The sequence below is a fragment of the Prionailurus viverrinus genome, chromosome D3, assembly GCF_022837055.1.
Source record: "Prionailurus viverrinus isolate Anna chromosome D3, UM_Priviv_1.0, whole genome shotgun sequence".
Lineage (NCBI taxonomy): Eukaryota > Metazoa > Chordata > Mammalia > Carnivora > Felidae > Prionailurus > Prionailurus viverrinus.
The window spans coordinates 33,908,808-33,923,180 of NC_062572.1; the positions used below are offsets into that span (position 1 = coordinate 33,908,808).

At 43.8% G+C, this 14,373-nt stretch overlaps 1 protein-coding gene across 4 annotated transcripts in view; it reads left to right on the forward strand.

The window, feature by feature from the left end:
* The first annotated feature begins 2,162 nt into the window (after window positions 1–2,162).
* MPPE1 (metallophosphoesterase 1) overlaps window positions 2,163–14,373 on the forward strand; it is a 58,328-nt gene continuing 46,117 nt past the window's right edge. Inside the window, exons 1-2 of one of the 4 annotated variants that reach the window (XM_047827280.1) lie at window positions 2,171–2,297; window positions 2,512–3,206. The gene's annotated coding sequence lies outside the window, so the exon portion shown is untranslated. Of the gene's footprint in view, window positions 2,298–2,363; window positions 3,218–14,373 lie in introns of those variants that run through there. The other 3 variants (XM_047827281.1, XM_047827279.1, XM_047827278.1) reach the window with 3 other exon arrangements.

Sequence of the window (14,373 nt, forward strand, 5' to 3'; positions counted from 1 at the left end):
GGCTCCAGGATCCCCGTCCTTGTTGGGATTACATTCTAATGCCAGCAAATACACTGTGTTAGCTAAAGCATGTTTGCTTCCAAAACCTGATTTAAGCATGTTCTAATTCCCCAGGAGACTGTAGGAGCAGAAAGAGGTCCCCTTACTCCCAATATATAATCCCTCTAACTGAAGTGCTATAGCATGGAACGCTTTTAACAGAGAACAATGCCTTCCAACGAAAAGGCAGGAATCTGGGACAGATTACTTATTGAGTCACTAAATTGCTATGAATGATTTTCCATTGAAATATAAATGTTAACATTCCAGGCTTTGCTGGCTTCATAGAGAGATTAGAAAGTAGGAATGTACTAAGAATGTGCACACAGGAGGACTCCAAGATTAAGAGAAGGAAGGCAACAAGAGGAGGGGCAGAGGACGCCTGGAGCTGGTCTGTGTCCAAGCACATCTAGATGGCTTCTCAAGGGCACATAGGCCTGTGCTCAAGGACATTCTCAAGGACAATGGTGGCCTGCACTCTGTTCTTTGCCTACAGATTTTATTTGATTTTTAAAAACTTTTTACGAGGTACACATACATTCAGAAAAGTACATATACCCTAAACATAGAACTCACTGAATTTTCAGCAACTGAACATACCTATGCAAACAATACCAATTAAAAAGCAAGATTTTATTTTGGGCACCTGAGTGGCTCAGTCAGTAAAGCCTCTGACTCGATTTTGGTTCAGGTCATGATCTCATGGTTCATGGGTTTGAGCCCTGCATTTGGCTCTGTGCTGACAGTGCGGAGTCTGCTTAGGATTCTCTCTCTCTCTCCCTTTCTGTCTGCCCCTCCCCTGCTTGGGTTCTGTCTCTCTCTCTCTCAAAATAAGTAAATAAACACACACAAAAAAATAAATAAAGAGGCGCCTGGGTGGCTCAGTAGGTTAAGCGTCTGACTTCGGCTCAGGTCATGATCTCATGGTTTGTGAGTTTGGGCCCTGCGTCGGGCTCTGTGCTGACAGCTCAGAGCCTGGATCCTGCTTCTGATTCTGTATCTCCCTGTCTCTGCCCCTCCGCTGCTCATGCTCTGTCTCTCTCTGTCTCAAAATAAATAAAACGTTTAAAACATTAAAAAAAAAACCAAATAAAAAGCAAGGTTTTATTTTAATAATATGAACAATTTTGCATGTGACATGAAATCCAAAAGGTCAAAAGAGTATGTATGAAAGAAGTCTCCCTCCTACCCCATTCTCCTTTCTAGAGAAAAAAACATTGTTAATAGTTTCTCACCCAGTGGGTTTTATTTAGTTTAGAAAGAATTTTTAATTCCAGGATAGTTAACAGACAATGTTAGTTTCAGGTGTACAGGTGTGATTCAACAATTGTATACATTGCTCAGTGCCCATCAGAAGTGTGCTCTTAATCCCCTTTACTATTTCACCATTCCCCCTCCCCCCGCTCCTGTCTGGCAACCATCAGTTTGTCCTGTATAGTTAAGAGTCTGCTCTTTAACCAATGAGGGTTTTAAGATTTTATTTAAATTTCTTTTTTAGCATTTATTTTTGAGAGACAGAGAGAGACAGAGTGCAAGCGGGGGAGGGGCAGCAGACTCTGAAGCAGGCTCCAGGCTCTGAGCTGTGAGCACGGAGCCCACCGCCCTGGCCTGAACCTGGGAACCTAGAGATCATGACCTGAGCCAAAGTCGGAAGCTTAACCAACTGAGCGCCCCAGGCGCCCCAAGATTATTTTAAAGTAATCTCTACACCCAAGGTGGGGCTGGAACTCACAAGCCCAAGATGAAGAGTCACATGACCTGCTCAATGAGCCAGCCGGGCGCCCCTAATGAGTTTTAAATCAGACTTTCTGACAACTGTAGGCTCTTTGCTGGGTGGGGGATGGGAGGGTGAAGTCCTCCCTTTATAGGAGCTAAATAAGACCCCTGAACCTGTCCCAGACTCGCCTGGCCTAGGCTGCCCAGAGACAACAGCCAAAAAGGGTCCAGGGCCGCGATTCAAGCAGCAGCCACGCCAAGGTCCGCCCCCACGCCCGCCTTGGCCCCCGGCCTTGGGTGACAGGTTGGGGGAAGGCGGGGCACAGACGCGGGGGAGGGGTGGGAAATCTGAGACTCGAGTCGAGTCGTATGGGCCCCTGGCCATTAAAGAGGAAGCTTCCGGGCGGCCCAAGGGTGGGCAGAGGGCCATCGTCAGTCCTGGGAAAGGGGAAAGCAAGGAGGCCTAGAGGGCGGCCTTTCCCCGGGAGAGCGTGGAAGGAAGGCGGCGGCGGCCACGCCAAGGAGGAAGAGAGCAGGACAGGGTGGGGACAGCCCCTCCGGGGGCTTCTGGGGGTGGATCCCCGGGGTCTGGGGGTAACCCTTCTGGGTGTCCGGGGACTGTCCTCCCTCCGGGGTCTGGGGGCGGTGCACTCCGGGGTGTGTGGGGACGGTCCTCTCGCTGGCCGGGCTGCAGCGTGGAGGACCCGGCGGGGCGGCGGCCCCGCCCCGCGATGCTTTTTCTTTGGGGATCTCCAGGAGAGCCTTTAAAAATAGCCTGGCTGACGTGTGAAGAGCGGCTTCTATGGCAAGGGACGAGTGCCTGCTCTAGTGCAAGCTTGAGCGAGGATTGAGCGAGAAGAAGGGGCCGAGGCCGCCCGCGGGGAGAAGCGTCAACGCCGCCGCCTGAAGTGGGGCAAAGGTCGCGCGTGGCACCCACCGCCTGCGGCGGCCCAGAGGCTCTGGTTCTTGTGCCGGAAGCATTTTCACTCTCAACATAATAGGGAAAACAGAATTTTCCATAAAAGGATTTTGTTTTTCCCTTGAAGACGGTACACTTACCGGGTCATCTTTGGGCCTCCTCTTTCTTGATAAAGAAACTCAAAACAGTGACCTCTTTCATATATTCTAGTTAGCTCGTGTCAAATGAGGCGTTTGACTCATCAGCATTTCGGTTAGGTTTGAAGCTGATTGTTAGATAACAGATAACTGATTTATGGACACCTGAGTTCAGTCCGGAGCTATGCCACCTCGGGGGTATTGAGTTTCTGGCCTCAGGTTTATCACCTCTTTGGGAGGATGAAACTAGCACCTTGGATGTAATCCATGACACCAATTTGCGTTACATTGTGAAATCCGTCGACGACTTTTCTAAGACTTCAGACGAGGAAGAGACCCATGCGAATAAAAGAATCGGGGAAACATTCCAAGAAGAGGCCCATCTTCAAGTTTAGGTGAGATTTCAGTAAGTAGTCACTGGGTTACACGGAGTTGAACCTCCTGGAACCTTTTGTTGCCTTTTATAACCGGAAAGTAGGGAAGGCTTTGCCCACACAGGGCTATGTACATCGCCCAGGTGAACGCACTCGAAGTCCCTAGCACCTCAGAAGCTCCCCTTGTGGGAGGGCCCACTGCTCGAGAAATCCCTACCCCCACCCCGAGGTAACCGCTGTCCCAACATTAACACCACGTGTCCATTTTGTTTCCTTTTGAACGTTCACGTATGCCCTCTGTGCCAGCTCTCAGGCTGCCGCCTCTCGGTTCCAGACCCAAGCTCCCGTCGGCCTCGCGCAGCGGGCGAGGCTGCCTCAGCGCCATCCCTCTGTCCCCTGTCCCTTGATACGCCAGACTCCCCTGGAAACCAGCTGCAGGGAACCTGCAGCTCGCAGGAGAGGGGAGGGACTTGCTTCTTCCTGCTGGCTTCCTGTTGGCTCCCTTTCCTGCCAACGTCACCCTAGCAACCTGCTCCCCCCCCCCCCCCCCCCCCCCCCCCCGCCCCAGTGCCAGCAGCGCTTTCCGGCAGCAGTAATGGAGTCTAGTTTGTAATTTTCGCGGCAGTTAGAGAATCCCTCTGAGCGCCCCCCAAGACACCGGTCCCAGCACCAGACGGTTGGGGAGGGGGCTGCCTCCAAGCTTCTGGATTTCAGGAATTTCAGCTTTTTTCTTCTTGTGCCCCAGTCCTAGGAGGTGGTAGCTACCTCCCTGATACCTGTTTTTGACTTTTAGTCATCTAGTTAATATCTTTATACCTAGTTAACTGTTCTTTATGATACATCCTGTCTATTGGGTTAGCTGGTGTGGTTTCTCTCTCCTTACTGGTTGCTGACTATAGAATCTATTCTGGGTTAATTTGTGCCTGGCTTCTTTCATGCATCATGGGAGTTAGACTCAGCTGGCTTATTACATGCAGCTATAGTTCATGGATTGTCGCTGCTGCTTATCACTCCGTGGACACACCGCCTTTTATTTATCCAAATACTGTTGTCTTATTTTCAGTTTGAGCTATGACATGATGCTGTTGTGAATATTGTTGTACGTGATTTTCAATGCCTAATGTGCATGCATTTCTGTCTGTGTGTCCCAGCAGTGGAAACGCATGATAGGGCATGCATATGTTCAACTTCAGTAGATCATGTACACGGTTTTCTAGAATGGTTGCACCGGTTACACACCCAGAGGCCGTGCAATGAGAGTTTCCATGTTGCACATTGTAATGAGTTCTCCGTACCTCAAACTTAAAAATGTTAGCTATTCTGGGGCACCTGAGTGGTTCAATTGGTTAAGCTTTCAGCTCAGGTTTGTGTTCGATCTCACCGTTTTGTGTTCTAGCCCCACATAAGTCTCTGTGCTGACAGTGCAGAGTCTACTTGGGATTCTCTATCTCTCTCCCTCTCTCTCTCCCCCTCCCCTCCTCATATCGTCTCTTTCTCAAAATAAACTTAAAAAAAATTTTTTTTAATTTAGCTCTTCTGGTATATGTGCAGTGGTATCCTAGTGTATATGTCATCTGCATAACAACTTCCCCCCAAATTTGGTGGCTTAAGAAATTCATTATCTCACAGTTTTTGTGGATCACCATTTCTTTAGGAGAGACTTAGCAGGGAAGTTCTGCTCAGGGTCTTTTGCTCAGAATTTGGCTAGAGGCCCCAGTTGCTCTTGGTGTTGGCTTCCCTAAAGCTCCACGGCAGCCACCTAACATGGCAGCCCGGGGTCCTGTCTGAGTGATCCAAGAGAGGGGGCGAGGGGGAAGCCACACAGTTCGATCTGCTTTATTCTCTGTTGGAAACCAGTGTTTACTCCTAGACTGCCCTCAAAGGAACTAGTCCCCATGTCTTGAAGGGAGAAGTAGCAAAGAATTTGTGGACTTTAAAACCCTCATGCACACCATGGTTTTCATTGACAGCTGGTTATTAACAGAATTGAGATTGCCCATTTGAGTATGCTCTTTGGTGAAGTGTCTGTTCAAACCTATTGCTCATTTTTTTCTCTTTATCGTTTTTTATTTTATTTTTATTCATTTATTTATTTTTCTTTATCGTTTTTTTAAAAAATTGATTAGTCGGAGTTCTTTGTCTATTCTGGGCACAAGCTCTTTGTGAGAAGTAGGTGTTGCCAATATCTACTCAGTCATGGGAAATTTCTCCTTTATGCCTTTCAGCGTTTTCAAATTTCTTGCTGTTCGCACATGAGACTTTTGTATTTTAAAATATCTTTAACAAGTAAAAGCTCTAGTGGCAGACCGACAGGGAAGCAGACACAGAGTTAAAACATCAATGGATGTGAGGGAAGGAAGGCAGTAGGTGCTGGCAGGACAGCTATTCACTGGAAATTAGTCACTGACCTGAACATTCCAAACTCTTGTTTCTTTGGAAACATATGAGGGAAGACATTTAAGAAGACTTAATTAATAAGTTTCTGTTTTCTGTCCCAGATTTTGGAGATGACTCCAAGGATAACATATTATGTTCCCTACCTTCCCAAAAAAGGGTTACCTCATCCCCAGGGATGCAAATGTTTTCAGTTCTACTGTTTGCTTGCTCACAAAAAAAATGCATAGCCCCGAGCTGAAAGTGTGAGCAGGAACACTGTATTTATTTGTAAGAAACTAGTGAAGCAGCAGAATTTCTATGTTGGCTGATCTCAACAATCTCTAATCAACGTCCCCTTTCTCGAGGTTTCCTTCAGAATTGATTTATCTTTAATTTGTTATGGGAAAGCCTTCTCCATTATAAACCCTTCACCAATTAATACAAATATTTTCAGATATCCTAATTCTTGGTACTTTGTTGTCCTTTGGCACTTAATCTAAAACTCTGTCTTGAAAGAATTCTTAAGTTTTCAGAGCCCAAAATGATATGAATGGAACAATATTATTTGTGAGGTCAATGAGTGTTTTTAAACAGTTTAACCTGAGAAATAAAATTAAAAGCCTCCAGATTTTGTCTTCCCTACTTAGTGTCTCTTGGAATCCTGCTGAACGATCTCTTTCCTAACCCAACCCCTTACCTGGTTAGGATCTGCTGTTTGGAACATAATGTGAAGAGGAAGCTGATTTTAACACTGTAGGGATCTGGGAAGTCTCATCACAGTAGAGGGCAGCTTGCGCCACCTGCTGGGGACATTAATAGTCCTTGTATCCTCGGCATGAGTCTAATTAGTTCACAACCTGACCACTTTTAGTATTTCTGATTGACGATTATTTGCCTTGAGACCCTTTGTCTTTATGTTTCAGAGAAAAGCAAAATATAACTTACCCTAGAGACAAAATAAATTTAAACCAAAATCTATAGCATTATCCCAGCCAACATCTGCTCCTACCCCAAAGAATGTCCTAAGGAGTGGCTCAGATAATAGGCAGAGCTGAGAAATAGCTAATGTCTTTAGGGTGATCACAGTGGTGTGTGTGTGTGTGTGTGTGTGTGTGTGTGTGTGTGTGTGTGTGTTTGCGCATGCGCATGGTCCCACCAAACTGATGTCCTTCCCTCCCTCTCTTCCTTCCTTCCTTTCTTTTTTCATCTTTGTGTTTCTTTTATTTCTTTCCCTCTTTCCTTCCTCTCATTCATTCCCCCTCTTCCTCCTCCTTCTCCATATTCTTTCCCTTTTCATCTCCCTTCCTCTCTTTCTCTTTCTCTAATGAACAAAACAATTTTTTGAGAATCTGATATGCATCCAGAACAAAAACTGTGAGTGAAATAGCTCTAGGTATATTCTTTTGTTGGCTAACTTCCCAAGTTTCAGACTCCTGCAGAATTCTGTGCTGTGAGCTGAGGAAACACAAGGAGCCGAATACTCAGTGTTCATGTGGTTCTTGGGTGCTGGGCTCAGAGTACCCCGTCACTAGCCAGTCTGTTGGGGCCTCTGCTCCCTAAAGAGCCAGAAAGAGTGCAGTCAGAGACCTGGGCCTGGAGGTTCCAACTTGGCCCTCACGACTTGTCAGTATCAGTTGTTTCTTTGAGCACTATCTAGCCTGTAGCAGTGTTGAGTCCCCAAACTCTCTACTGTCTGCTGGATTCCTGCCCCCTCACCCTGCCCTTTCCCCCACACCTGTACTCCTCTCTGTCCCCCACCCTTGTACTGGGAGCACCCCTACTCTATGATGGTCTGGACCACCGGTCTTCTCAGCTTGGTCTTCCCTACTCCTACTCTTGAGCCTTAGCCAGACCCCACCCAACCACCCAAGGATAGACTTCATTAGCTCTGTGCTCCTCAAGGAAGAGTTTAACAATGAATTGACTCTCCATAAATACCAGACCCACTGCTTTCTTTGCTTAGTTACAACTGGTTGCTATTCCAAACTCAATCTAGTTGATCCAACGGTGAGTACCTTAAATACTTATTTTCTTCCTGATGTGATGGCAGTTTCCATACTGATGACTCTAGTAGGTTTTACTTGCAGGGATTTAAGAAAATTACTTTATCTAATCTGAATTGGAAACCCAGTGAACTAATTTCATAATCTCTGGGCCTGTTTCTGTATCAGAATGGGTTAGAATGCATCATAGGAGGTGATGAGTCTTAGGGTCACAAGTAAGACTTACTGTACTTTGTGCTCTCAGAGCAGTCTAAAAGTTACATTACTTTTTCTTTTTACTGTTATTGAATATAGGGGGAGAGTGATTGTGTCTACTCTTGACAGGTGTTTGAGATAATTCATATTTGAACATATCTACGTGAGAATAGAAAGTAGTCTCCTTTGCCTTCTATTTCTTTTGTAAAGTTATGAAAATAATTTTAAAACTGTGTTGACTATTACGTCTTCAGAGAAAATTGGTCAGATTTCTTTGAAGGTCTGTCCTAGCTTTTGAAATGATACCTACTATCGTGTGAGGCAAAGCAGGCAGTTTTGATCCTTTCTTACGCGAAGGTATAGATGGCACCAGAGCAGAAGTCCATCACGGTTGATTTAAACAATTATAAATAATTACCAGAGCAAATGAAATAAGCTAAAGTTTTAAAAGTGTCACAACACAATCAAGTACTTTCTTATGGACTGGTGAGGGCAATAGTCAAGAAACCATAAAGAATCTTGGAGGTTTTCAAATTATCTACTGGGATTTCTTTGTTGACATATTCAATAATATACATTGAAGTGAAAGCTGGGTAGCATTTTAGTGAAAAGTCAGAAGTCCCAGCCCTCACTCTGACTGGCTAGTGACCTTGGATATGTTACTTAACCTTTCTAAGTTTTAGTTTCCACGATTGTAAAAAAAAAAAAAAGTGATAATAATAGGGTTCATCTCATGGGATTATGGGTCTCACTTAATTGTCTTAAACGAGTTATTAGTGTTTAGTATGGGGCAAGGTGTATAGTAAGTGCTCAATAAATGTCACTTAATGAAACAAATTAGTTTCACATTCCTTTCGGTAATACGTTACTGTGGGAGTCAGCCTCCTGATATTCATGCCCTTGTAGAGTCCTCACCCATATTGTACCAGAGTTAGTCTGTGTGACCAATAGAACATGGCAGAAGTCAGTGTGTTACTTCTGTGATCGGGCTATAAAAGGCTATGGCTTTCACCATCTTGGGCTCGCCTCATTTTGGGGGAGACATTCAGGTTGCTGACAGTTTGGCTACTGGCAAGGAACTGGGGTATTTGGCCAATAGCCAGGGGGAACTGGACACTGCCATCAAATATGTGAGTGAGCTTGGAAATGGATTCTCTAGCCCCCGATGATGGCAGCCCCAGCTGGTGGCTTAACGGCAACCTCATGAGAGACCCTTGCCCCAGATCCCCAGAGCCTAAAATAGTGGTGCATGTCACAGCTGATGATGTCTTAGATTTCAAGAAATATTCTCATTTGTCTAAATCACATCAAAGTCACATGGTCAATTTCCCCCCCCACCCCCCGAACCATACTTCTTAAACTGCCACAATCTTCATTTTTAGAAAAAAATTAGTGTATATCTAAAATGGAGATGCCTAGGCACATTTGCCATCTGGAGGGATTTTGGCAATTACTGACCAACTGTGAAACCAACTTATCATTGTGCGATTTTTTACATCGGAGGTGTTGCAAGGGATGTTGATTATGGTGAAGAGGAGGTGATGGCTTAGAAACCTGTAAAAGTGTTCTGGGAAGGCATGGAGAAAAAGGCTGCTAATTATGGGTCCACAGGATAAAGCCTGGGTATACAGGGACTTTATCCTGTGGCTCATCAGTCTCATCCACAAGTCACTGGTAGGTTGGCCACTGATATCATGGGATAGAATGAAGCCTGCGGGCAGGGTGTCTCTCTCTCTGTGCTCCCTCCCCACATCCCACATCCACATCAGCTAGTGTTGGACATAGTGTGAGGTGAGGTGAGGGAGGGAGGAAGGAGGTAAGGAATACAAATGAGGTGCTTCCAAATTTTTCCATGGTAACAAGAAGGTAGTTTGTCAGCAGGGAAAATTTGGATCCCTGGAATTAGACTTTTAGGTGTTTGTTTAAAACTAATGCAGATCACCAACATGCTCATAACGCGTTTACTAGTTCATCAGAAAACCCACGTACTAATTGTAGGGTATGATCCAACAGAACTGTCACGAGCTCCATATTTGTTACATAATTATTATTTCTGCTTTGACAATGCCCTGCAGTCTCTCCCCTCTCTATTTTCTCTCCATCACCCTTGTGTAGTGCTTTGGCTTCAGCCTTTTGGCTGACCCTCCATCCAAGCACCATAATGTTGGCACATCAAGGTTCCTAAAGCACTACCGTTTAGTGCTTGCAAACTGCAATAGATGCTGTGGTTAGTGGAATGACGCCCCTTCCTCCGCCAAAGATGTTCACATTCTTATCCCTAGACTCTGTGTATATGTGACCTTACATGGCAAAAGGGAATTACAGTTGTAGATGCAATTAAAGTTGCTGTGGTAAGATAAGAAAGATATTTGGTCTCTGTCCCCACTTCCTGAAACAGTGCTCCTACAACTCTTAGAATTCCTAAGTGAGGAGGTGTTCCAAGGAGGTGACTCTTGCTACCCCAGATAGCATCAGGATAAGAGCCAGTTGCCAGAAAAGTCAAGAGTTGATTAGAATCTTGGAATTTTCAGCCTCATCTCCCCAACCTCTGGGGAGGAGGGGAGGACTAGAGATTGAGATTGTTGCCAAAGGCCACAATCATGCTTACATAGTAAAACTTCATAAAAATCTAAGGAGATTCTAAGTTGGCAAACACATCCATGTGCTGGGAGGGTGGCACATCTCATCTCCACAGGGATAGAGGCTCCTGCACTCGGGGTACTTCTGGTTCTTGCCTTATGTGCCTCTTTATTTGGCTGTCTTTGTATCCTTTAAAATTTAATAGCAAGGATAGCAGTTTCCTGAGTTCTTGGAGTCATTGTGTATGTGGGGTTGTATTGTGGGAATCCCTGACTTAAAATTTTTTTTGGTGTTTATTCATTTTTGACAGAGAAAGAGCACATAAGTGGGGAAGGGGCAGAGAGACACAGAATCTGAAGCAGGCTTCAGGCTCTGAACTGTCATCTCAGAACCAGAAGTGGGGCTTGAACCCATGAACCATGAGATCATGACCCGAGCTGAAGTTGGATGCTTAACTGACTGAGCCACCCAGGCACCCTGGGGGAACCTCTGACTTTGTAGCCAAGTCGAAGAGAAGTGAGGCTAACCTGGACACCCGATACTTGCAACTGGTATCTGAAATGAGGGCAGTCTTGTGGACCAATCTTTAAACCTGTGGAGTCTGATGCTAACTATGGATAGTTAGTGTCAGAATTGAATTGAGTTGTAAGACACTCAGTTGGTGTTAGAAAATTGGAGCAGTAGCATTTGGAAAGATGCTACATGTTTGGTGTTAGGAGGAAAAAAGATCCTCAGTTTTTGATCAGTTGACCTTGAAAAGGGGAAATTATCCTGGATTATCCATGTGAGCCCATAAAATCACATAAAATCCCTAAAAGTAGAAGAGGGAGGTGGAAGAGGAAGTCAGAATAGTGTCATGGGAAAAGGATTAGATCCATCATTGATGGCTTTGAAGATGGAAGAAGTGACCATGAGCCAAAGAATATGGATGGCTTCTCAATGCTATAAAAGGCAAGGAAATGGATTCTCCCCTAGAGCCTCCAGAAAACTCAGTCTTGCCAACATCTTGATTTTAGCCCAATGAGACTCATGTAGGACTTATAACCTACAGAAGTGTAATATAATAAGTCTGTGCTTTTCAAGCCACTGTATTTGTTGATAATTTGTTGCAGCAGTAATAGGAAACTAATACAGATACCTTTTCAATCTTGGTCTTATGTTACATTAGACAATACCCTACTTCCTCTATCTTATCCAAAGTCTACCTACCTTAATGCTTAAATTTCTTTTTGTCTTTCTTTCCAGAGGTAACATTTCTTGAGCATGTATTTACAATTGATGTTCATTATCCTTGGATCCTATATTTCTGAATTTGCCTACTTCCTAAAATTTATCTGTCACCCCCAAGATCATTCACAGATACATGCAAGTGACAAAAAAGGTAAATTTCCCAATATGTGTATTTCCAGTTGAGGTCACACAAGACCCTCTCTGTGGCCTTGTTTCAGCTCTCACGCCGTGAAGAAGAATCCTTTCGGAGTCTATTTAGTGGCCTGTGTTTTGCATCTTTGTGCTTTTTGTTGGCTGTCTTGTTTACAACAGGCCCCAGGTGTAATGCTGAAGTGTGGTCCAGTGTTCCTAAGCTTAGCAAGAAGGTGTGATATACCTTATAGAGAAAGTGCCTGTGTTAGATAAGCTTCATTTCGGACATGCCGAGGGTGCTGTAGGCTGTGCCCTAAAGGATAATCAATCAACAACATGTATTAAAGAAGGTGTCTTTAAACAGAAACACACATCACACAAGGTTCTGCCTTGATTTGCTAATGAAAATGTTGTGACCAGTGGCATGCAGGAACCTAACCTAACATTTCCTTTAAGAACAATGGCTCAGTATTCACTAATTCAGTGAATGCCTCGAAGAAAGAGAAATTATTGCATTCACTCATACAAGCTAACACATTATTTTTTAAAAGCAGTCTCTACCCCCAATGTGGGGCTCAAACCTACCACCCCAAGATCAAGAGTCTGATGCTCTACTGATTGAGCCAGCCAGGTGCCCCAGACTGACACATCGCTGATACGTAAAAACTACTTAATAACTGCTGATTGATTCTGGGGGGAAAAGCAGAGCGGATCATTTTTTTTTTTGTGATGAAGTTATGTGGTGTGTTTTGTGGTTTGTTTGGCATATAGTGATTTTTATTTGTTGTATACAAATATCTTCCCATGCCTGGCTTAACTAAGGCTAAGAATGAAGTGCTCACAAACATGTCACTGTTCCCTAATAACTTTTTGGTTTATGTAGGATGTATTTGTGTGAATAAAACTAGAACGTGTCTATATTAAAAGATCAAGGGCTCAACCTTCTCATTTTGGGTGGGGAGAATATTTCCTCTCATTTAGCTCAATAATTGTCAGCTTTTTATTTTTAGTATTATTATTATTTAAAATGTTTGTTTTTGTGTGTGTGTGTGTGTGTGTGTGAGAGAGAGAGAGAGAGAGAGAGAGAGAGCAGGGGAGGAGGAGAGAGAGAGGGGGACAGAGGATCTAAAGTAGGCTCTGCACTGACAGCAGAGAGCCTGACCTAGGGCGTGACCCCATGAACCACAAGATCATAACCTGAGCTAAAATGGGATGCTCAACCAACTGAGCCACTGGCCATAAAGCCAATTTTCAGTTTTTTAATCATATAACCTTAAAGGGATTTTGAAAAACTGTACCCCTCACCCACATTAAATAGTCTTCAAATAATTTCTTTATAAGTTTAAATAGTTGCTAATCTGATGCAATTGTCAACACATTTAAATGAAACTGTTACATCTGTCTTTTAAATATGTCCAAGGAAATATAAGTGTCATTGTGATTTATACCCACCTATATACATTTAAAAAAATGAACACGCTTATTTATTTATTTATAAATTTTATTTATTTACTTTTTAATTTTTCCTTTTATTTTAATTTTTTTTAATTTACATCCAAATTAGTTAGCATACAGTGCAACAATGATTTCAGGAGTAGATTTCTTTTTTTTTTTTTAATTTTTTAAAATGTTTTATCTATTTTTGAGACAGAGAGAGACAGAGCATGAACGGGCGAAGGTCAGAGAGACAGGGAGACACAGAATCTGAAGCAGGCTCCATGCTCTGAGCTGTCAGCACAGAGCCTGAGGCGGGGCTTGAACTCACGGACCATGAGATCATGACCTGAGCCGAAATCAAACGTTTAACCAACTGAGCCACCCAGGCACCCCCAGGAGTAGATTTATTAGTGCCCCATACCCCATACCCATTCCCCCTCCCACAACCCCTCCCATAACCCTCAGTTTGTTCTCCATATTTATGAGTCTCTTATGTTTTGTCCCCTTCCCTGTTTTTATATCATTTTTGTTTCCCTTTCCTTATGTTCATCTGTTTTGTCTTTTAAAGTCCTCATATGAATGAAGTCATATGGTATTTGTCTTTCTCTGAGTCACTAGTTTCACTTAGCATAATACCCTCCAGTTCCATCCATGTAGTTGCAAATGGCAAGATTTCATTCTTTTTGATTTCCGTGTAATACTCCATTGTGTGTGTGTGTGTGTGTGTGTGTATGTGTATATATATATATATATATATATATATATATATATATATATCCCACATCTTCTTTATCCATTCATCCATCGATGGACATTTGGGCTCCTTTGCATACTTTGGCTATTGTTGATAGTGCTGCTATAAACATTGGGGTGCATGTGCCCCTTTGAAACAGCACACCTGTATCCCTTGGACAAATATATAATAGTGCAATTGCTGGGTCGTAGGGTAGTTCTATTTTCAATTTTTTGAGGAACCTCCATACTGTTTTCCAGAGTGGCTGCACCAGTTTGCATTCCCACCAGCAGTGCAAAAGAGATCCTCTTTCTCCGCATCCTCGCCAACATCTGTTGTTGCCTGAGTTGTTAATGCTAGCCATTCTGACAGGTATGAGGTGGTATCTCATTGTGGTTTTGATTTGTATTTGCCTGATGATGAGTGATGTGGAGCATTTTTTCATGTGTCGGTTGGCCATCTGGATGTCTTCTTTGGAGAAGTGTCTATTCATGCCTTTTGC